Here is a 23,057-nt window from a genome sequence, read left to right as displayed (position 1 = left end):
CAAGCTGATTGGTTGAGGGTGGTCTTGTGTTGATGTTGTAGTCCACAGCCTCTGAGAACAACACCCCACTGGGGGCTGGCCAGGTGTGATCTGGATTTAATCAACCTTAAGTAGGTTCTCAGTCAGTCTCTCAGTCATTCTCACCCAATTCAATTCCAAATCAGTCTTCAGGTGGGGTCCCTGGGCATTTGCCAAATACCATTATTTTATCAAGAAGGCAGCTCAGAGTCCATCTAATCCAACTCTCAAGTTATAAAAAAAAGATACTGGGGGTCCAGGGAACGTAAGTAATATGCCGGAGGTGTTACAGGCACAAAATCTCAGTGGTGGGATTTAATCCCAGAGATCCTCTGATTCCAGAACCCAGGGTACTTTTCACTGTTCTCTATATTTTAGACCTAAATCTCCAATCCATGAAATGCTACAGTCAATAATAAATTATATATTTTTCTAAGCTTGTCTCTCTTACTTGCTATAATTTATGTATTGTCATCTGCTTTTCTAACATCCTTTTAATTAAAAAACAGTCCATTTACCTTATTTTCCTTGTAGTAGCAATAGCTGATTCTAAAATGAAGATACCCCAGATGTATTTTTGAGGAGGACCAATCTTGTAACATTCTAATAGCAAGGATGACAGCTTCTCTGTGCCTTCCTCCACCCCCCACCCTATTCCCCCAGCTCCCCTCAATGGTCCATTGTCAGCATAGAGTTATAAAGAAGAGAAAATTCCCTTTAAGTGTCTTTTGTCTGTCAAGCTCCATTGATAGATAGAAGCATGGCATTACTGTGGCTGTAGAAGGAGCCACCCTTGTGGCTCCAATCCAGGGGATTGTAATTGCCCTCTGCCTTGGCTGAGTGATCCATTTTGTTAGCTTGATAACATGCTTCTGCTGGTCTCCTTTAGACATAGCTCAAGGACTGGAAGATTCATGTCTTGCAACAGGACTGATACCCTTGTCTCCCCTCCCAGTTTGGCAAGACCAGAGTCTACGAGAAAGGAAATAATGTGTAACAAAGGTGGAAAGGTAGATCGCAGTCTAGTTTATGAATAGCTTCAAAAGTCAAACAGAGGAATTTGTGTTTAATCTTGGAGGGAATAGAGAGCCTTTGGAATTTACTGATTGTGTGGGGGGCAAGTGGGTGGTGTTATGATCATATTTGTACTTAATGAAAACCCCTTTGTCACCTGTGTGGAGAACAAATTGGTCAGAGGAGAGACTTCACTCAGAGAGGCCAATGAAAAGGCTATTGTGAAATAGTCTAGGTGTGAGGAGACTGGCTTGAATTAGGGTGGTGACTTGGGTGATGGAGGAAAAGGGATGTATTTGAGAAATGTTGTGGAAATAGACTTAATATGATTTGTTAAATTCTTGGTAATGTGAAGTGAGGGAAAGGGAAGGGTTAAGAATGTAAATCCGTGTGACAAGAAGGATGGTGGTGCCCTTAACAGTAATAGAGAAGTTTAGAAAATGGAAGTGGACTTTGGGGGAAAGAGTTCTGTTTTAGAGGTGTTGAGTTCTAGATGTCTGTGGGAGATGTTTGAATTATTTTATTATTTAGTATGTTTGTCCAGATTTATTAACTAGAATATAACCTCCTTAAAGTCAAGTTTTATATATTTTGGTATGTGTAATATTTGATTTTCAATAAGCAAGAACATGACAGGTTTCCTTCCTCCAAATCTACTGCTCTTGCTATAATACTATGGTATTATCAGAGGCAGGGAGGTCTCAGATGGCCATTGCATTCAAGAACTATTGTTGTTGTTTCTTTTCCTTTATTCTCAAAGAGGATCATGATATCAGGGTGGTGTCATGACTTGCAGTGAATTGGATTTAATAGAGGGAGGGCTGTACAAAGTCACCAACCTCACTCTCTTCCAGAGCCATCTGGGTCCAGTGGCAAGTATGTCAGGATGACTGGAAATGGCCTTGGATGTTTTTTTTTAAGGCAATTGGGGTTAAGTGACTTGCCCAGGGTCACACTAGTAAGTGTCTGAACTGAGATTTGAACCCAGGTCCTCTCACCTTCAGGGCTAGTGCTCTATCCAGTGTGCCACCTAATTGCCCCAGGCCTATTAGTTAGTGCTTAGCCAGAGTTCCCCATTTTCATTTTTTGTGACCATTGCTGCTTCTGTTAAAGGAAGGATTCTTCTTTAGCCATACCATATTTTCTTCTTCGTCTTCGTCTTCGTCTTTGTCTTTGTCTTCTTCCACAATAAGGGTTAAGTGACTTGCCCAGGGTCACACAGCTAGTAAGTGTCAAGTGTTTGGGGCCCCATTTGAACTCAGGTCCTCCTGAATCCAGGGCTGGTGCTTTATCTACTGCACCACCTAGCTGCCCCCCCATGGGCATGCCCATCTCTCAGTAGTAAAATATTAACCTGTTTTTGTTGTTGTTGTTTTTTTCTTGAAGAGTTGGAGATGGTGATGAGTTAGAGTGAAGACTTTTGATTATCTTTGGGAAAAGGATATTCAAATAGTGTCATTTAATAGGTAATTCCAAAGCACATTGAGGTTCCAAGTTCTGTTTACAGAACTTGACTTTCAGGTCAATCCAGCTAATGCTTTCCTTCTGGCTATTGGAGGTGGGGCAAGGAAGTTAGTTATTGAGCTTGTTTAGATAAGATGGTGACTTCAGTTTAGTATCCTCATCATATCCCTTACTCCTCTGTGAATTCCATGTCACTATTCCTGATAACAGAAAAAAAAGATAGCCAGAACTGGCCAATGTAACTGTTAGCTCGGTTGACCCAAGACCTTTAAGGAGGACTGGGATCTACTCCTGACTCCTACTCCCTAGCCTACTGTTATTCACTGAAGCAGTCTTCCTCTCTGGGACTTACTTTAGTTGGTAAGATGAGTTGATTGTGCTAGATGATCTCAAATGTTGCTTTCTGCTGTTTTGATTTAAAATATTCAATATATTCCATCATTCTCTATTACTATTCAGTATGGTTTTATCCTTTCTAAAACCTGAATTATTGATTTGCAGTTGGAAGGGCGGTGGTACAGAAGGTTATTGTGGTTGGTTTAGCACCACTTGCCTCCACATTTTCAAGTGGTTTGTTTACTGTCTCCAAAGGAGAGGGAGAACTGAGTAATGTAATGGTCTTTTATTGTACTGTATAATTGGCAGCTGAGTAATCTGAAAGTAATTGGTCTGTATAACATCAAACTTTCTGGATTGAATGTACTTGGTATTAAGTACATGGAGAGTTTGGTTTTTTTTTTTTTTGTTGTTTTCTTATAAGACAACACTGGGAAAAAACCATAGCCATCTCTTCATGTTTGCAATTGAATTTAAACTTCATGTATAACAATAGATTTCTTGTTTAAAAATGATCTAACATAGACTGTAAGATGCAGTTGATTTGTTTGGTTTTGCTGAATTGCTTCCCTCTTTTAATCTTTGATTCACTGGATAGGAGAGGTAAGAAGAATATATTCGGAAATTAGGTAATATTTGAAAAAGATAAATAAAATTAAATAAATTAAAATGTGTATTTGAGTTAAATCTGGTACTGGGTTTTATAGTGTCTTGGTGAGATGTTTCTACTTACCAGACTTGTTCCAATTTCAATCAGTGACCCATGTTTGACAGATATTTGGGACTATGGAGATACAAGTACAAAAATGAGCAATTCTGTGCCCCTTAAGAAACATATTCTACTAGAATAAGGGTTTTTAACCTTTGTTGTATAATGGATCCCTTTGGCATACTGGTGAAGCTTATGGACTTCTCAAATGACTATTTTTAAACAAAGGAAATGCTAAATTTCAGTTAGAGATTAATTTTTTTATACCCAAATTCACGGATCACCTAAAATCTATCTACAAAAAGGGTCAATGTTGAGAAACCCTATAATTTAGAGGATAAAACATGTATGAGGGAGCTATTGTCTCCCTTCCCCCCTCAGTTTTTATCTGGGTTATGAGTTTCATTCTTTAATTTTCAGGCAATGTAATGATAATAAATTTGTCTAAGGAGAATTCTACAATTGCAATTGATATTTGGATAAGCTGGGTAGAGGAGAGCCCAAGAAGAGTTTGGCATTCTGACCTATCAGGGTTTCTTTTTACCATCCCACTGATTTTTGTAGGCATGCATACCTTCCTCACTTCTGTTTGATACCTAGTGATGACAGTGCCATAAATCCACTGGGCCTCAAATAGATGTTTGAATGTTAGGAAGGAGTGATTCTGTCTTAGCCCTTCTAACTTTGAAATCTTTTTTTTTGTTTTGTTTTGTTTTGTTTTTGTGGGGCAATGGGGGTTAAGTGACTTGCCCAGGGTCATACAGCTAGTAAGTGTCAAGTGTCTGAGGCCAGATTTGAACTCAGGTACTCCTGAATCCAGGGCTGGTGCTTTATCCACTTTGCCACCTAGCTGCCCCTCTAACTTTGAAATCTTAAAAGGGGAGACTGATGATACAGATTACTCTACACGTGTAGCCTTTCAGCTGGAATATTTACACCCATTTATTAAAAACAAAACAAAACACCATAACTAAGTAAAATCACAATTTGTGTTCTTTATTGTATCTCTAAAGTTCATGGTCAGCAGTAAAAAATTGTCGGGGCATGCCTGTTTCTTGAATAATTATTCTATTTTGTATTGAAACTGTTGACATCTTGGCTCATCTCCTGTTGCACTTAAACCCTCCCTGAGACTTGTTGGTTTCCTGTGCATTGAGATTAACCTTTTATTGTGATTTGTGTGTCTGTTCAGCATGAGTGTGTTGAAGTAGACATTGTTTGGACTTTGTGGTATTTCCACCCACTCCCATTAACTGGGGTCATTCATTAAAGAAAAACTCACAAGCTGGAAAGAGGTACTGATATGTGGACATAGTGAGATTGTGTCAAAGAGGAAGAATTTACAAAAAGAATGTGGAAAGGGAGCAGAAGAAGAAAACACATTTAAAAAAAGAGAGAAATAGTGTGGAGCTGTGGAGTTACAGATTTTAAACCAGAGGGTCTGGATTCATAACAGCTGTGCCATTTAACACCTGTACACCATGTCACTTCTGGACCTCATAGATCTAGAGCTGAAAAGAACTTCTGAGACTAGTTAAACCTCTCTGTTTTACAGATAAGGAAACTGACCCACTCAATTTTTTATATATGTCCATCTAACTGTGGGGAAGAAATGGAATTTGAGCTCAGGTTTCTTCATCTATAAAATGTGGGATTGAAGGAGCTATTCTCTTCAAATCCCTTTCATTTTGAAATCCTTTCATAGACAGTGGATGTTTCATTTAATTACATTTCAAATGAATAATTCATTTTAGTGAACTGCAAGTTTAACATGAGTCTGCATTTTTTCATGTCAATCTAGTTTTATTTTGTATTCCCGTTTCCTTTGGGCTGTTCAGTCCTGTCTGACTTTTCTTGACCCCATTTGGGATTTTCTTGGCAAAGATACTAGAATGGTTTGCCATTTCCTTCTCCATCTCATTTTACAGATGAGGAAACTGGGGCAAACAGGTTTAAGTGACTTGCCTAGGTTCATACTGCCAGTAAGTGTCTGAGGCCAGGTTTAAACTCTGGAAGATGAGTCTTCTTGACACCAGACCTGGCTCTATCCACTGCTCTACCTAGCAGCTCTTGAGGGAGTATAGTGATTATTTAATCTAACTTTTCATTTCTTGGATAAGGCAACTGAGGCTCAGAAAGGGGTTTGCCTTCTCTAAGGTCACATAGTTAGTTTATGGTTTTGACAGGATGTTTAATGAGGCTTCTCCTAGCCAACTTGTGGATAAGAGAGAAATGTTGTAGGCTAAATGAGAGCACGGTTAATAAGATTGGTTCTTGTTAAATGACTCTATTCCAATTAATGTATTGATAATATCCTGGAAGCAAGTCTATAGGGGCATTTCTCAGGGCTTTCTCTCTCATCTCTTTTGAGTTCAAGCTTGGTCATTATAATTATACAATACCAAATTGCAGTTTTGTTGTTATTGTCCTTTCCATTGTTGCAGTAATTGTATATACTGCTTTCTTGGTCCTACTTTCCATAATTGTCCCCGTGCCTCTCTGTATTCTTATTTGTCATTTTTTTTTTTTTTTAGTGAGGCAGTTGGGGTTAAGTGACTTGCCCAGGGTCACACAGCTAGTAAGCGTTAAGTTTCTAATGCTGGATTTGAACTCAGGTCCTCCTTACTCCAGGGTCAGTGCTCTATCCTCTGTGCCACATAGCTGTCCCTATTTGTCATTTTTATGACACTGTAATATTCCATCCCATTACTGTACTGTAATTTGACTATCCCCTAGTTAATGGGCTTCTATTTTGTTTCCAAGTTTTTGCTACTTAAAAAAATGTCACCATAACAGACCATTCTGTCTTTGATGTTTTGATGTTATTGGGATATATGGTAGTGTATATATATAGTAGTGTGTGTATATATATATATATATGTATATATATATATGTGTGTGTGTGTATATATATATATGTGTATATATATATAGTAGTGTGTGTGTATATATATATATATAGTAGTATATATATATATATATATATATATAGTAGGCCTCCACCAGTCGCAGACGACCATGGATCATCATCATCTTGAAGAACCACAGGCCAAAGTGTGGCTGTGCAGTCCGATACGGGAGCCGCAGCTCCTGAGTGACATAACCGGTAACTGTCACATCCCGTGTTCTATCTACCCTATAAGGAATAGCTGGAGTGTCCTCTCGAGGGCGCTGGCCTGGGTGGATCAATATGGAAAACAAGCTGTTGCCCATGCAGCAGGTTTTCTCTCTCTGAGACATTGGTGGATCCAAAGGAGAGGCAGAGCCAATACTATTTGGCACCAGTGCCACCGCAGGAGTTGCCAGAGGGATGTGATGTCCAACATCTAACTGTCTAAGGGACTCCGACTCCTGATTTTTCCTCGGGGTTAACTCCTGAAGCCTTTCCCATATATGGGTATAGCCGCAAGGCAGCAGAGGCTTAAAATCAGGGTTTCCTTCCCCTAGGCGGGTTGCCTGCCAAGGCTGATGAGCCCCACCTGCCCAAAGCAACTGGTTTTAAGGCACCAGTGACTTGCCTTGGCCCCTTCTCCTGTTAGTGGAAACAGTTCCACCATGAGAAGGCCAGGAGTTGGGCTTCGGTTGTCAGAGGCTATTTGAGAAGCACGCTATTGGAGCATTTTATAGAGAGTGGGAGCTTATCCCCACTCCCACCCCGGCATGACAAACCTTTGGAACCTCTCTCTCTATATATATATAAAGTCAGTGATATCTCTAATACAAAGGAGTGAACATTTTGATTACTTTGCATCAGTCTTCCTAGCTTTTTCTGAAATTGTCCTCTTGATGAATACATTTTAATAATCTAACACTATATGCAGTATTCCAGATTTGTGGACCTCCCACTTCTGCAAAGTACAGAGGAAGAGGTATCATCTCATATGTCTTTGTGACCAAGCTTATTCTTTGTAAAATAGTAGTTTTTTCCACAAAAGTTTAAATTAAATTAAATCCAATAGAAAGATGCCATGCTCATTATATTTTTAGCCTCTGAGTGATAGCTAATTTAGTGGGTGATATAGTTCGGTTTAAAAAAATAAACTGGACAGTAGAGATGGCTTAATAGTAATTTCTGTAAAAATGACTTAGGAATGTTATTGAGCCTTAGGAATCAAGCATGTGTTGGAGTTGTTCCACATGCATATTCATATAAAATGCTTCATTCAAAGTCTTCTTTCTATTTACTCATTCCAGGACTAACTTATTCATTTACCTACTTATTGATTTGTTTATTTTGCTAAATGTGCCTACTTTGAAATAAGACAGCACAGTCAAGATTTGGAGGTTATAAACAGTGAGTTGTTATATTAAGAGCTGGTTACAATTTTAGTGTTTGGTAAATCAGACTAATCAAGTTGTTTTCTTACCAGGTTCTCTGAATCAAGAATAGAGTTGGGATGGAAAGCAAATATGTGAGTTCAGTTATTATTATGTTTGCTCATAGTGAAGCTTCATTTCTTGAACCATGAATTATCTTTAAATGGGGGGGCAGTTTAAGTAATAGTTTGGATATTTTATGTCTACTTATTTCTTCTATCCCCAACCCCACCCCAGTGATGTTGCTGAAAATGGATTCCAGTGGACATTGGTTCCTTTGGTCTTCCCAGAATCTGAAAAGACCAGTGGCCTGTGGTTTGCTTTGGGAAAAGCACAGATTGAGCCTGGAGAATTTTCCAGTGCCTTAAATTATCCAAAAATGACTATTTTTTTTTAAAGAAATCACAATATTTTTTAAAAAGACTTCAAAATGCTAACTCCTCTGTTTCCTCCTCTATAAAGAGGGAGTTGGGGGGAATTGGACCAGAGTTCCTCTTCCCAATTTAAATCCTAAGAGTTATTTATTTCAGTTCAACTGCCCACTGGATTTTCCTGCTTGACTGTCATTCTATTATCTCAGTCTTCATGTATTTAAAATAAAACTTGTCATTCCTTTTTAAGCCCTACTTCCCTCTGTTCCACCTTACCCTCATTTATATCATTCTCATATTTCTGAGGTCAGGTTAGTGATGTTTTTATTTATGTTGCTGTACTCTGGTTCTGGTTATGTGTCTATGTCAGTGCTTACACATCTTCATATCCTTCTCTGATTTCCTAATATTTGTCTTTTTGAAGATAGGCTCCTTTTATAAATCAAAATTGCTTCATTCTTTGTATTCCTATCTCCAGTGTCTAGCAAAGTATTTGACACATAGTAGGATAGTAGGTACCTAAATGCTTGTCAGCTGATTTCATATGATGGCATTCTATTCCATTTTATTGGTACATCACAATCTATTCAGCCATTACCCAGTTAATGGATAACCACTTTGTATACAGATTTCTTTTGGGGTGCAGTTAGGGGGAAATCCAGGATTTTTTTTTGGCAAAGGGAATATAATATAATCACTTTGTATCTGGTATTTTGCTACTACAAGAAGACTCACAAAGCACATTAATAGGTTCATAGATGTCGTGCTGAAAGTAAACTTGAGAGGCCATCGAGTCTAGTCTACTCAAGTTACAGATAAGAGAACTGAGTATTCAGGAGGTTGTGACTTGCTAAAGGTTTCATGTTGTCAGAAGTCAGATTTGAACACAAGGTCCTTTGACTCTATAATTGGTAATCTTACCTCATTAAACCTAGGATGTTCTCATCTTCATCTTAAACAGATGAAAAAACAGAAGTACAAAAAAAATTAAGTGACTTGCCCAAGGTGACACAAAACTTAGGACTTCTAACTCTTAGTCATGTACTCTTTTTAATATTTTATTTTTTATTCTGAACATTTAAGAAAGAAAACCATAAACATTTTAGCAAAGAAAAATCAGAGATGTTTGTATATGAACTATAAACTTCTGTTATATATATTTTAAATATCATTCCTGATCTGTGTCTCCATTCAAAACTTCGTTCTGCTCTCTTCTTTATATTTTCTTAATGCTTTATTGTTATGATTATAAAATGGTGAGATCAGGTCAGGTCACAGTTACACCATGGTATACTGGCCTGCCTCTTCAGTAAATGTCAATTTCTTATTTTGTCATCTCTGCCACTCTGATGAGTGCAAGGTAGAACTTCAAGGTTGTTTTAATTTTCATATTTCTTATTTGTGATATGGAAGATTTTCATCATTTGTATCCTTTTTTTTTAATCATAAAAGTATTTATTGTTTTCCAGTTACATGTAAAGATAGTTTCCAACATTTAAAATTTTATTTTGTTTTATTTTTGCGGGTCAATGAAGGTCAAGTGACTTGTCCAGGGTCACACAGCTAGTGAGTGTCAAGCATCTGATGTCAGATTTGAACTCAGGTCCTCCTGAATCCAGGGCCAGTGCTTTTTCCACTGTGCTACCTAGCTGCCCTTCAATATTTGTTTTTATACGATTTTTAGTTCCAAACTTTTCTCCCTCCATCCCTTCCCTTGATCTTCCCCAAGACAGAAAACAATCCAATATTGTTTATATATAATACATTTCCACATTAGTCATGTTGTGAAAGAAGAATCAGAACAAAAGGGAAAAACTTCAAAAGAAGAAAAAAAACAATGAAAAAAGTAGAAACAATATCGTTCAATCTGCATTCAGATTTCACAGTTCTTTTTTTGTTGTTGTTGTTGTTGTTTGTTTGTTTTTCGGGTCAATGAGGGTTAAATGACTTGCCCAGGGTCACACAGCTAGTAAGTGTCAAGTGTCTGAGGTCAGATTTGAACTCAGGTCCTCCTGAATCTAGGGCTGGTGCTTTATCCACTGCGCCCCCTAGCTGCCCCTATGCCACCTAGCTGTCCCAGTTCTTTCTTTCTGGATGTGGAAAGCATCTTCCATCATGAGTCCTTTAGAATTGTCTTGGATCATTGTATTGCTGAGAAAAGCGAAGTCTGTCACAGCTGATCATCACATAATGTTGCTGTCATTATGTACAGTGGTTCTGCTCACTTCACTCAGCATCAGTCCACTTAAGTCTTTACAGGTTTTTCCCGAAATCTGCCTGATCATCATTGCTTACAGCACAGTAGTATTCCATTACATTCATATACCACAACTTGTTCAGCCATTCCCCAATTGATGGGCATTCCTTCGATTTCCAATTCTTTGCCACCACAAAGAGAGCTGCTATGTTTTTGTACATGTGGGTCCTTTTTTCTTTTTTATGATCTCTTTGGGATACAGACCTAGTAGTGGCATTACTGGGTCAAAGGGTATGTGTGGCCCCATAGCCCTTTGGGCATAGTTCCAAATTGCTCTCCAGAATGGTTGGATCTATCCTTTGGTTTTGTAGCAATTCCCTTTATATCTTGGCCATCAAATCATTAAAAAAATCCTCTATGGATTTTCCCCAGTTAAATATGGTTATTAATAGAAGGTAGCATTTAGAAGGAAGACTAAGAGTTTGCACTTCATCTTTTCACAACAGCTTTTTATATTTGACAACTTATTGGGGGATGACTCATGCTCTTATACAATTGTGTTAGTTCTCAGTATATTTTGGATCTATAGACCTTCTTTAGACATTTGATACAAAGATTTCCCTCCCTTCAACTTTCTTGTTTTCCTTTTTTTCCCCTGAACAAGATGCTAGGTTCAGTTGTTTCTTCTGTTACTGCTGGCCGACATCACATTCTGTCATCACCCTCTAAATGTCCACATCCTAGGGGCTTATTTCCAGTTACTCCATTAAGCAATGTGCAAAAATAAGAAATCAGAAACTTCAAGGGAGGATTTCTTTCCTGAAGTCTTCAGTCTCCACCCCTGCCCCTACAGGTTGAGAACACCTTTCTTTATTTTATTTTATTTTATTTTATTTTATTTTATTTTATTTTATTTTTTTGGTGGGGCAGTGAGGGTTAAGTGACTTGCCCAGGGTCACACAGCTAGTATGTGTCAAGTGTCTGAGGCCGGATTTGAACTCAGGTCCTCCTGAATCCAGAGCCGGTGTTTTATCCACTGCACCACCTAGCTGCCCCCTGAGAACACCTTTCTTTAATAATTTTTTTTTTGAGATCTGGTTGTTAAACATTTAGCAGCACACCCCTGTCATTCCTTTAATGTTTAATAATGTACTGATTTTTCATGATATTATTTACATTGCCTTCTTGTGTCTCCCTCCCTCCCTTCCTTCCTTCCTTCCTTCCTTCCTTCCTTCCTTCCTTCCTTCCTTCCTTCCTTCCTTCCTTCCTTCCTTCCTTCCTTCCTTCCTTCCTTCCTTCCTTCTTTCCTTCCTTCCTTTTACTGGTATATAACCCTTTCATGTGCTTATGCCTCATCTTTCTACTACTCTCACCTCCCCTCTATCCTCTCACAGTGCTTATAGGTAATCAGTATTAATATATTTATTAAATAATGAGTTATTGAATAAACCAAAATCTTTTTCAAACCTACATTGAGAAAATCCAGGTCAAAGGCTAGAGTACCCCAAATCTAGCTTCCACAAAATTGAATCAGGAATGAATAGACAGAGCCAGTGCTGATTTTAGCTAGTGAGCTACCAATTTTTTTCTAACCATATGGGAGCATATTCATTTTCATAAAGCAAAAACTGAATAGCGGACAATACCAATAAACAATTCTTTATCTGTGAAAACTTAGGGATTTTCTCCCATCCCCATTGCTTAATTCATATTGGAACATGGCATGCAGGGTTTTCTTTCTTCTTTAAATGGTCTTCCAAATTCCTATGTTCCTGGTTTTTTGTAATGCTTTCATTTTGAGGCTGCCTCTCCCCTTGCCCTCCCCATATTTAGCTGGGGTGGGGTTGGTCCCTGAACTGAAGAAAACCCTGGGTATAGGTTCCTGTAATTGGTTGATAGCAATTTTTTGGAAAAGGGAATGTTGTAGTGTGAAGACTGATAAGATATCTTCCTTGGCATCAACTTCCTTTTGATAGTTCTTTCTCTTCCTAGCTTCTCTAGTACATGTGCCATTTTAGCAAAAAAACTATTATGGATAAGTAAGTCGGCCACCATCCACTATTAGAAGTAAATTTAATAAATAAAATTTAAAAAACAATAAAAAAGCTAACTGGTTGGCAAAATAAAAAAAAAGAAGAAATTTTAATAAATGGATGGCATCCAGGATCAATAGTTCCATTTTGGCTTCAGGCTCTTCTGTTGCTACAAGTTCCAACTGTTCCCTGCATCTTGCAAATCTGTGGTTTTGCTTTGTAGTATATACAGGAGGGGGTGAGAGGCAATAAAACACAAATTGCGAATGTCTAGTCACATTCCAATATCAATAGAAAAAATAATACAGCTCTATTCCGTACCTAAGACAAGATAATAGATTTCTACCAGAAGGTATAGCTTGATCATAGAGTTGAGAAATTTAGCTTAGGTCCTATAGTTAATATAGTAACTGTGAGAATCCAAGTCAGTCACTGTCCCTACTTTATTTGCTCACCTACAAAGTGGGATGATAATACCTAGTATTAAGATATCAATATGATATAAGTTTGTATAGGTTAAGTTGTGGATTGAATGCTGGCTTTGGCTGTAATGATGTAGGTTCAAGCCTTTCCTCTGATATTTACTAGTTGTGTGACCATGATGACCAAAATGACTTCTCAGAGTCAAATTCTATCTTTTGTAACATGGGGATAATAACTACAGTACTTACCTCATAGGGTTGTTGTGAAGCCCAGATGAGATTATATATGTCAAGTGATTTGTAAAGCAGTCAATTATTATCTTCACCCATCTCATCCTTTTCATGATTTTGGATAGGATTCTGATAGAATTATTCCTGGGACAAGTCATTAACCTGTTTTTCTCTTATGTCTAATGTATTAGCAGGCAATTGCATAAAATAATTGCTTTTTTGTAACATGGTAAAACTATGATATGCAAGCTTGTCTTTCCTATAGGCTTACTGAAAGCATCTTCAAGACGGACACCTCCAGTGGCTGACAGCATGATCACGGGGATGTTAGTTCGTGAAAGATAGTGAGCTTCTGATGTTTAATATATCCACCAGGAGCTCGTTGTCTTTCATAAATTAATAGACGAAAAGTCCCCGTACTACAGTAGAGACCTCAAATATCCTGATGGGACCTGGACTACTGTTACAGATTGCACTCCTTGCCCACAATCGCCAGAAAATAACATCGAGCCATACACATTTAAGAACAATGTTTTAAGTATGTGTTGCCATACAAAATACCCATAATCTTCAAGCTATGTGAAATGAAACACTTTTAAAATATAAACTTCTAGAAGAAGAAATTAGAATCATTTGTGGATAGGAAGATAGTTATTTTATCCTATTTACATTATTATTGTTGTTGTTATCTTGTTCTCATCTTTTTAATGGAGTTCAGATAGAATTGGTCATAAGTTCCTATACTAATATACAGTTTTTATATTTATTGTTTTGTGGATTTTGTGTGGGTGAACAAGATGACTGCTTTTTGTATTTGACTGAGTATTGGACTTCCTTCATGTTTAAGTTACTTAATTTCTGTTCATATTTTATGTAATATGTGTTTGATAAAGTGATTTCTTATGACCATCCTGCATGAATCTGCTGAGCTATTATATGATGTGGAGCCGAAGATATCATTGACAAAAACAGCAATAACAAAAAACAACCAAAAAAAATGAAGTCCTTGCCCATAACTGTTAAGATCTTTTCTTCCAGTTGCTTGATAAGGTGTTGGCACATAACCAGAGAGTTCCTATCTTCAGTTAGCTTCATGCACATTGGTGGTTTTTCTGCTATAAGTGATCAGCACTTTTGGTACCAAAGCATCTCAAGCAGGTGGGGTATGGGTATTTCTGGTATGTTCCGATGTATCTTATACCAGAACATGGAGGGATGCCCCTCCCTCTGCTGTTCCTTCTGCCAAGATGATTATCACAATGGTTTCAAATAGGGCCCATGTATAATACTGTGCTGGTTCATCTCTTTCTTACATTCATAGGAGCTGTCTCATCCCAGTGGTGACTGGGGTGCTATGCCAAACAGCAATCTTATTAGAGTCCCATTGACCAGCATCTAAAGGTTTCTTCCAGGCATATTGATAGTTAGTTTAGCAGTCCCAACATCTATTCTACTACATGGGTGATGGGTTTGACTTTTTTTTGCAGGGCAATGTGGGTTAAGTGACTTGCCCAGGGTCACACAACTAGTAAGTGTCAAGTGTCTGAGGCCAGACTTGAACTCAGGTATTCTTGAATCCAGGGCCAGTGCTTTATTCACTTTGCCAGCTGGCTGCCCCTGATGGGTTTGACTTTTAAGGAGTTAGTGATTTATTTTTTATTATTAGCTTTAATTGGTTATTGTTATTGTTGTTGTTGTTGTTATTATTTTTATTGTTACAACTACTTTTTTTTTTTTCGGGGCAATGGGGATTAAGTGACTTGCCCAGGGTCACACAGCTAATAAATGTCAAGTGTCTGAGGTTGGATTTGAACTCAGGTCCTCCTGAATCCAGGCCCGTTGCTTTATCCACTGCGCCACCTAGCCACCCATACAACTACTTTTAATGGTTACAAAAGTTCTTCTCTGATATTTCCATGCCATGTTAAGGTAACTCAGGATCCTGTAAAGGTCTTTGAACACAGCCCTAACAACAGGCTTATGTATGCGTATTCTCTGAGGAATAGCCTAGCCATACACAGACTCATCACCAGCTCATCAGCCCCTAAGAAATGAATTCTTTGAGCAGTGACCCCAAATTGTTTCAAGATGGTGCTTTAATAACCTAAGTGATATAATACATTTTATAGATCGTAAAGTCCTGCTGAGTTTCTCCTGATGCTCCCAGTAGCTCATCAGTCACTTGAAGGTCAGAGATCTTGTATTTCCAAGATCGAGCCCAAGCCCTTCCAAAATTGAGGGGGCATTGCAAAGGAGACTTATGCTTCATGTAGGGACTGGACATATTGACTTTTAAACTCCAAGATTCAGATCATCGCAAACATTTACATAGAGCTTTCTCTGTATATGCCATTGTACTAGATGTTGGGAACATAAAGCTATACTTAGGTATAATCTGGATCTTACAATCCCAATAGTAGAGATCACATATACTATTCAAAGTATCATATGCTAAGTACTAAATGAGAGGTGGAGAAGGTTTTACTAGGAGTTCTGAGGAGAGGAAGAAAAAGAGAGACAGAGAAAAAGAAATAGGAGAAAGGAGAGAGATAAAAGAAGAAAGAGGAAGGGAAAGAGAAACAGAATGTTATCGTCTGCACAATCAGTAAAATGAAAGGTTTGGAGTAGGTGATTTCCAAATTCCCTTCTAGGTTTAAAGCAAATTATCTTAGGATGTAGGAAATGACCTGTCTGTGTCTTTAAGGAAGGTCAGGATTCAAATAAACTGGCATCCCAGGAAGGTATGGAACAACATGAATCAAGGCAGGTTAATAGGTATTATATATCCAGAGAATTCTAAGGAGCCTAGATTGGTAGGAGTAGGGATTTTGGTTAGAAGAAATTATAATTGGCTAAAAGGGTAGTATGGCACCGTCTTGTAGAAACCTTTGGATTCTGCTAATTTGAAGGCTAAGGAATTTGAATTTAAATTTGTCTTGTAGACATTGGGGTGGTATTAAAGATGTATTTTGGTATGATAGTTTCATATGCTAAACCATGTTTAAGAAAATTAGTCTGATAATAGCACTTAAGATTAGATGAATCAGGTGAAAGTATGAAGAAATCAATGATTTAAGTGATTAAGGTGAAATCAAATGTTCTTTAATTCCCCTTTCTATATTAGCATCATTTGATTCTATGAATGGATACAGAAATGCAAACATATGCCTTGCTGATAATAGTTTGGTACAGTTTCAAATGGATGATAAAATTATTCATCAGAGGGTGATAGATTATCAGGGTTTAATAGTTTAATTGGCATATCTGAAGGCTTAGGTCCTGGTCCCATGTGTTTGAATAATTATGAGATCTTTGCCTCATCACTTGAGACCTCTCTGCCTTAGTTCCTGATCTCTAAAATGGAATGATAATATTTGACCCTACCTGGATTGTTTTAATGATGATATTTTGGTGTAAAGATCTGCTAGATATGGATTCAGAGGAATTAGCTTAAAATACCAATTCTGCTGTTTATTTTCTCTATATCTTTGGGCAAGTCACTTCCATTCCCCGGGCCTCAGTTTCTTCACCTGTCACTAAGGTCTCCTGTAAATCATTTGAGCAAGAGTATGGTGAAAAGAGTACTGGATTTGAAATTCAAAGCCCTCCTCTGACCATTTTAACCTCTTTGGATCTCAGTTTGCTCATCTGTAAAATGAGGGCATTGGATTAGGTGGTGGTGGAGAGGCCTTGCCAGATATACATATATAATATTGTGATCTCTTGGGGGTGGTGCAGACCTACGATTTCTTGGGTATGGGAAACTCAGAACAGAAACTCCTTACTCAGATGCAGATGGGCAATTCATCTTAAATTCATAATCTAAGAGAGTTGCCTCGGGTCACAGAGGTTAAGTTACTTTCCCAAAGTCACATGTGTCAGATGTAGGACTTGATTCCAGATATTTCTGACTCGAAGGCTGGCTCTCTATCCAATATACTTTAATGGGTGAAAATATTTAAATCTTCAGAAGACAGGGAGGCAGTTGTGGTATAAATATGCATTGTTTTATCCATTTTTCAGCTCCCAAAATATAGTGATAATCATGATAATGGTTCCTGTTTGCCTTTTAAGAACACATGCTTTCTAACCTCATTTTGGGAATATAATTAAAGGTTTTGTTCAGCTTATTTGACAGCTTTTTTTCCCCCGTGAAGAAAAGCGTCCAGAAGAAGTGCCCATGTGAAACTGTTGTTTTGTCATCTGTCTTATTGACACTTTATTTGGCCGATGCCTGGGTTCTGACAGATAGCTGAAGTGGTACGCTGTACCAAAATGGAAATCCTTGGGGAGAGAGCTACTGACAGAGGCAATCTGGTGTGTGCTCTTGAAATTAGCTCTTCATACCAAAAAAAGAGACCAAAAAAGTTTAAATGCCACTTGGAATTTATTCCCTGATTTTTATTTTTTATTTTTGGATACCAAAATGACATATGCTGTGTGACTCATTACTATTCTTGGATAGAATCCTGGAACAGTAGCATAGGAAAGGACCTTTAAATATGCATGGGGATGATACTAGCACTACTTATTTCACTGGGCTGTTAGGGACATCATGCAAACTCTAAAGCATTGTTCAGACAGAGGACTATTATTATGAGCTAATCTGAGACTTTCATTTTACAGTTTAAAAAAACAAAACAAAAGAAAACTGCTGCTCATGAAGAGGCAGCAAGTGACCCCAAATCATGCAGCTAATTAGTAGCAGAGGCTAGGCTATGATAATCTGGGTTTCCTTACTCTAGGTCATTCTTTTTCATAATTCTATGTTTGTGAAACTAACAGTCATCTTTATCATAGATTCACATGGCATAAAAAGATCCTGGGAATTTAGAAGTGAAGACCCTTTCCCCCATGCAAGGATATATCTAGTTATCATTCCTCCATGTATTCTATGATGTAGCTACACTGACCTTGCTATTTATCATAGTCTTCCATCTCCCAATTCTGTACCTTTGGATTATCCTCCATCCATGGAATGCTTTCTCCATCTTTACCTATCAGAATTCTTGGTTTCCCTCAAGACTCAAACCAAGAGTCACTTTCTACATGAGACCCTCCTGCCCACTCCCTGCCAATGACTTCAAACTCAAAGTTATCTTGGATTTTTTATTTTATTGTTTTTTGCAGTAATATTACCTTATATCTAAGCTCCACTTTGGGTTCAGCCTCCTTATCATGCCGCCTAACTGTGGCTGTACTCCAGATCTCTGTCCTGAGCCCTCTTCTATTCTTTCTATACCTTCTTACTCAGTAACCTCCAGAACTTTGGATAGTGCCTGTCACTTAGTAGATACCTAACTACTGCTTATTGATTGATTGCTCCTGTAGATTTAACCATCACCTTTAAATATATACCCCTGGTTTATCTCCTGAGTTCCATTCACATATATCTTATTATTGTTTGTCCTTCCTTCTTGAAGAGGACCATGACATTGGGGTGATGTCATGACTCACAGTGGATTGGATTTAAGTGAGGCAGAGCTCTGCAAAATTACTGGCTTCTCTCCTTCAGAGCCATCTAGGTCCAGTGGCAAGATATACATCAGGGTCTCCACAGATGTCTTTGGATGGAGTGGGAGACTTTGACCTTTTTAAGCTAAATTCTTCCCAGGTCTCAGTTTGCTGGAGACCACACCCCTTCAGTGATTAAAGCTAGGTAAGAAGTAAGGCAGAGAATGGCCTCCTTTACCTAGTAGGAAGGAAGGAAGGAAGATAGCTTAAACTGAATGTCTCATAGGCATCTCAAACTGAACTGAACTCACTACCTTTCCTCTCAAAACTAGCCCTCCTCTGATATAAAGAAATAAATTCACATTCATAGCTGAGCAATAAGGTTTAATTTGAAGATGCAGCAAGTGACTTCAGAAATTCAGAAGCCTAAGTTGAAAAGGTTTCCCTGGTTCTTAACTGCCTTTGGGAAGCCTTGTGGCTAAACAAAGGAATAAATAATTTAAAAATGGGACACCCACCCCTTCTTTGATATTGTTTTGCTTTGATGATAGCCTGTTTTTTTACCCACAAGCTGTAAATTGTCTTAATTAATAAATAACAACTTAAGTCTTTGAGGAGACAAGTATAAGTATGAAATCTGACTTAGTCCCCCCCCCACACACACACACCTTTCCTTTCTTCTCTCCTCTCCTTCTCCATTTCTTTCTGTTTCTTTCATGAAAATAGAGTACTTGTTCCAGGACATAATTTGCTTTGTTAGAGGAATTATTTTATTTTCATTAAAATACATACCAACCACACAGGCCTTACAGTTTCTCACAAACACTATACTTCTCTCTTCCATATTTACATATTTATACTCTGTTCACCATGCCTATAATGCACTAATGAACTCCCAAATTATTCCACTTCTTAACTCCTTTGATTCCTTCAAACTTGCTTTAATGCTACCTTCTAAATGAGGCCTTTCTTGATCACCCCCTCCCGCCATCTGATAGTTCTTCTCTATAAATTTACCATATATGTGATTTTTTAATTTATGGCTCACAGTACTGATTTATATACATGTTCTCTCTTCCACAGAAGGTAAGACCCTTAAGAGCATAAACCAATTTTGTCTTTGGATCCCTAGTTCTTAGCTCAATGCCTTGCCCATAATTGGCATTTAATAAAGGCTTAATGATTGATTGACTAATTTGTGTTATGCATGTACCTACATATGTGAATGTTTTCTTCTACTAGAATGTAATGTCCTTGAGGGATGGGGCTATTTTTGTTTGCTTGCTTTTGTCTTTGTGACCCTGGCATCTAGCACAGAGCCTGAGGTATATTAGATACTCAAACATCTGTTGTTTCATTAATCCAAAGTTGATTGCTGTCACTTTCATTTTTCTAATACATTTTTACTTTGTCTCATGTGCTTAATCATTTTGTCCACGTCTTTCCTTTTTACTTAACTTATTTTCACATGGGTCATAGTTATTTAAGTACTTACCTTCTCCTCCACTGGACTTTGAGTTCCTTGAGTATAGAGTCTTTGTTATTCCTGTATCTACATACCAGACACATGGCCTAACAGGTAGTAAATATTTGGATATTCAATCTATACCCAACTGTGCCATGAATCAGAGTAAGAACAAGGCAAGTCAATAGAAGTTCACATACTTTATTGGAAAGATGAAACTATCGTGTGAAAAAGTTTTTCATTATTTTTTCTAATTCTGTAAAGTAATCCTTTGGTAATTTGGTATCTCAGTGAATAAGTAAGTTAATTAGGTAACTGCCATTAAAAAAATAAATTGGCTTGGCCTATTGGTGAGAAATTAATAGTCATTTAGGTCTCTCTGTCTTGTAAACAGTATTTTGTAGTTGTATTTATACAGTTCTTGGTTGTATTTTGATAAACCTCCAAGTATTTTAGAAATTCTATAGTTATTTTAAGTGGAATTTCTTTTTCTGTCTTTTCCTTTTGGCTTTTATTGATATTGTGTTGATTTATCTTATATCCTGCAACCTTGCTCAAGTTATTAATTATTTCATTTAATTTGTAGTTGATTTGCCAGTTTCCTTTAAGTCCACTGTCATATCATTTATTAAAAAATCATTTGTTTTCTTTCTTTCTTCATGCTTATTCCTTCATTTTCTTTTTCTTCTCTTATTGCTTTTGGCAACACTTTAGTACCGTGTCCAATAGAAGGCATAAGAATGGCATCCTTCTTTCACCTTCATTACATATAATATTGGCTTTTGGTTTTAGATGTACATTGTATTTCATCTTAAGGAAAGGTCCATGTACCTCCCACATTTTGGAACAGGTGAATGAAATGCAAAATTTCCTAAGTGTCATACCCTATCTTGTTTGTTAACTAGTACAGTCAATGACTGACAGATATGAGGTCACTACTGGAGGAGCAGGACTAAAGTTAGACATTAAGGAAAGGGAAGGGTAATTAAGATGGAGTAAGGAAGGATGCAGGTTGGGAATGTATTTGTGTTTAAAGGACAGTAAACTGAGGAGCCTTTCTAGAGCAGAGGGAGTATTAGAGGAAGCATAAGATAAAGCAGGCTGGGGAACATTGTGGAGGGCTTTGAATTCCAGGCTTATGAATTTGGATTTTATTCGAATAGAAAATAATCGGGAGTCATTGAATGCTTTTGTGTTGAGAGCAAGAGATTGCTCAGAAAGATTATATGATCATAACTGTCCTTGGGAATCTTTTCCTGGTAGTAGTAATAGCTAGAGAAGCAGATATCACAATGCCTTATACTTTAGGTTGTGTAATACCTTTGGCAGCAGTGAGCCAATGTTTGTGCCACAGTTCCTTTTTTCTTACAGGGGAGGCAGTTTAGTTCCTACAGCTGTGAATCTAGACGTCATGAGATGGTGGGAAGGCAACATAGGGAAAAGTTGATTTTTTTTCCATATGAAGAGTCAGTGAAAGCTTGTGATCAATTGAAAATATTTGTCAATCTATACATTTAATAATAAATGTAATTTTAAAATTCTTTGTATAGAAGAGTATGGTATATGGGGGCAGCTAGGTGGCACAGTGGATAAAGCACCAGCCCTGGATTCAGGAGGACCTGAATTCAAATTTGGCCTCAGACACTTGATATACTAGCTCTGTGTGACCCTGGGCAAGTCAGTTAACCCTTATTGCACCCTCCCCCCCCCAAAAAAAAAGGAGAAGAAAAAGAAGAGTATGGTATCTCTGCACTTTATAAGATACTCTTTTTTTTTTTTTTTTTTAATTTTTTTTTTTTTTTTTTTAGTGAGGCAATTGGGGCTAAGTGACCTGCCCAGGGTCACACAGCCAGTAAGTGTTAAGTGTCTGAGGCTGGATCCGAACTCAGGTACTCCTGACTCCAGGGCCGGTGCTCTATCCACTGCGCCATCTAGCTGCCCCTTAAGATACTCTTATAAAGATATGGGGGTGTTTGTGTATTACAAACTTGTATGAGTTAACAGTGTGATATGGCAGATGAGAATTAATGTGTGTAAGAGAAGCAAGAACATTCAGGATTAAGGAGTTGACAACTTGACCTACTAGGCCATTTATAGAATGTTGTGTTCAGCTTCAGGTGATTATATTTTAGGAAGGATAATAATAAATTGGAGAGTGTCCAGAGTAGGATAACTGATATTGTGAAGGGCCTCTAGCTCATTCCATTTGTGCAGTGAAAGAACTGAGGATGATATTGCTAAGAAAAAGAGAGGAGTTTGGGGGGACATCATATCTATGGAAGAAGGATGAGGATTGTTGGTTTGGTCCCAGAAACAAGGAATAGAAATTGTGAAGATACAAATTTAGACTTGATGAAGTGGGATAAAATGGTGCTAATGGTATCCTAGTGGTTAAAAAAAAAGTTTTTTCACTCTTTGGAGCAGTTTTCCCCACTGGACTCATTATATACCAACCATTGTATACCTTTCATCAAAAAAACAACAAAAAATATTTCAGGTGTCCTATGTAAGTAGTAACTCATTGGCTGGATAAACATAGAAAAGTTCTATGTGAGAGAGAGAATCTCAATTCTAAGCTATAAGGTCTATTAATGTATTTATAATGTGAACTCAATTAAATGCTTATTTTCATAGGTGATTGTTCCTAGCATCCTGGGTAAACTTTCTTGGGAATATTTGGAGGTGCTTATTTAAATCTTATTTTCCCTTCAGGAAATATTGCATCACCATATTTGATTGCATCCAATTCCCACATGACTGAGTTTTATATCCAGTGTTGAAGAAGAAAACCCACTACAGCTTGGATAACAGCTCTCTCCTCAATGTGAGGTGTTTTTGTTTTTGTTTTTTTCCCTTTTGTCTTATATTTTTGCCTCAGAGCTACTTGTCTACTGTTTGGGAGATTGTAACCACCATGTCAGAACTTATTTTGAGTAAGTCATTTTGTTAAGGCTTTTGCTGTTTCTTTGTTTGCTTGTTTTTAATGCTCCCTATTAGTCCAGGTGGTATTGATTATGGCAGAAAAG

At 37.6% G+C, this 23,057-nt stretch overlaps 1 protein-coding gene across 18 annotated transcripts in view; it reads left to right on the top strand.

Annotated features, from left to right (window-relative positions):
• RNF144A (ring finger protein 144A) overlaps nt 1–23,057 on the top strand; it is a 164,915-nt gene that overhangs the window by 45,951 nt on the left and 95,907 nt on the right. For 4 of the 18 annotated variants that reach the window (XM_043984384.1, XM_043984381.1, XM_043984380.1 and 1 more), the window contains one exon: nt 7,912–7,953. The exons of the other annotated variants lie outside the window; for them this stretch is intronic. The gene's annotated coding sequence lies outside the window, so the exon portion shown is untranslated. The remainder of the gene's footprint in view (nt 1–7,911; nt 7,954–23,057) is intronic. 18 annotated transcript variants of the gene reach the window in all.

The sequence above is a fragment of the Dromiciops gliroides genome, chromosome 2, assembly GCF_019393635.1.
Source record: "Dromiciops gliroides isolate mDroGli1 chromosome 2, mDroGli1.pri, whole genome shotgun sequence".
NCBI lineage: Eukaryota > Metazoa > Chordata > Mammalia > Microbiotheria > Microbiotheriidae > Dromiciops > Dromiciops gliroides.
This window is presented reverse-complemented; position numbering and strand designations above follow the sequence as displayed.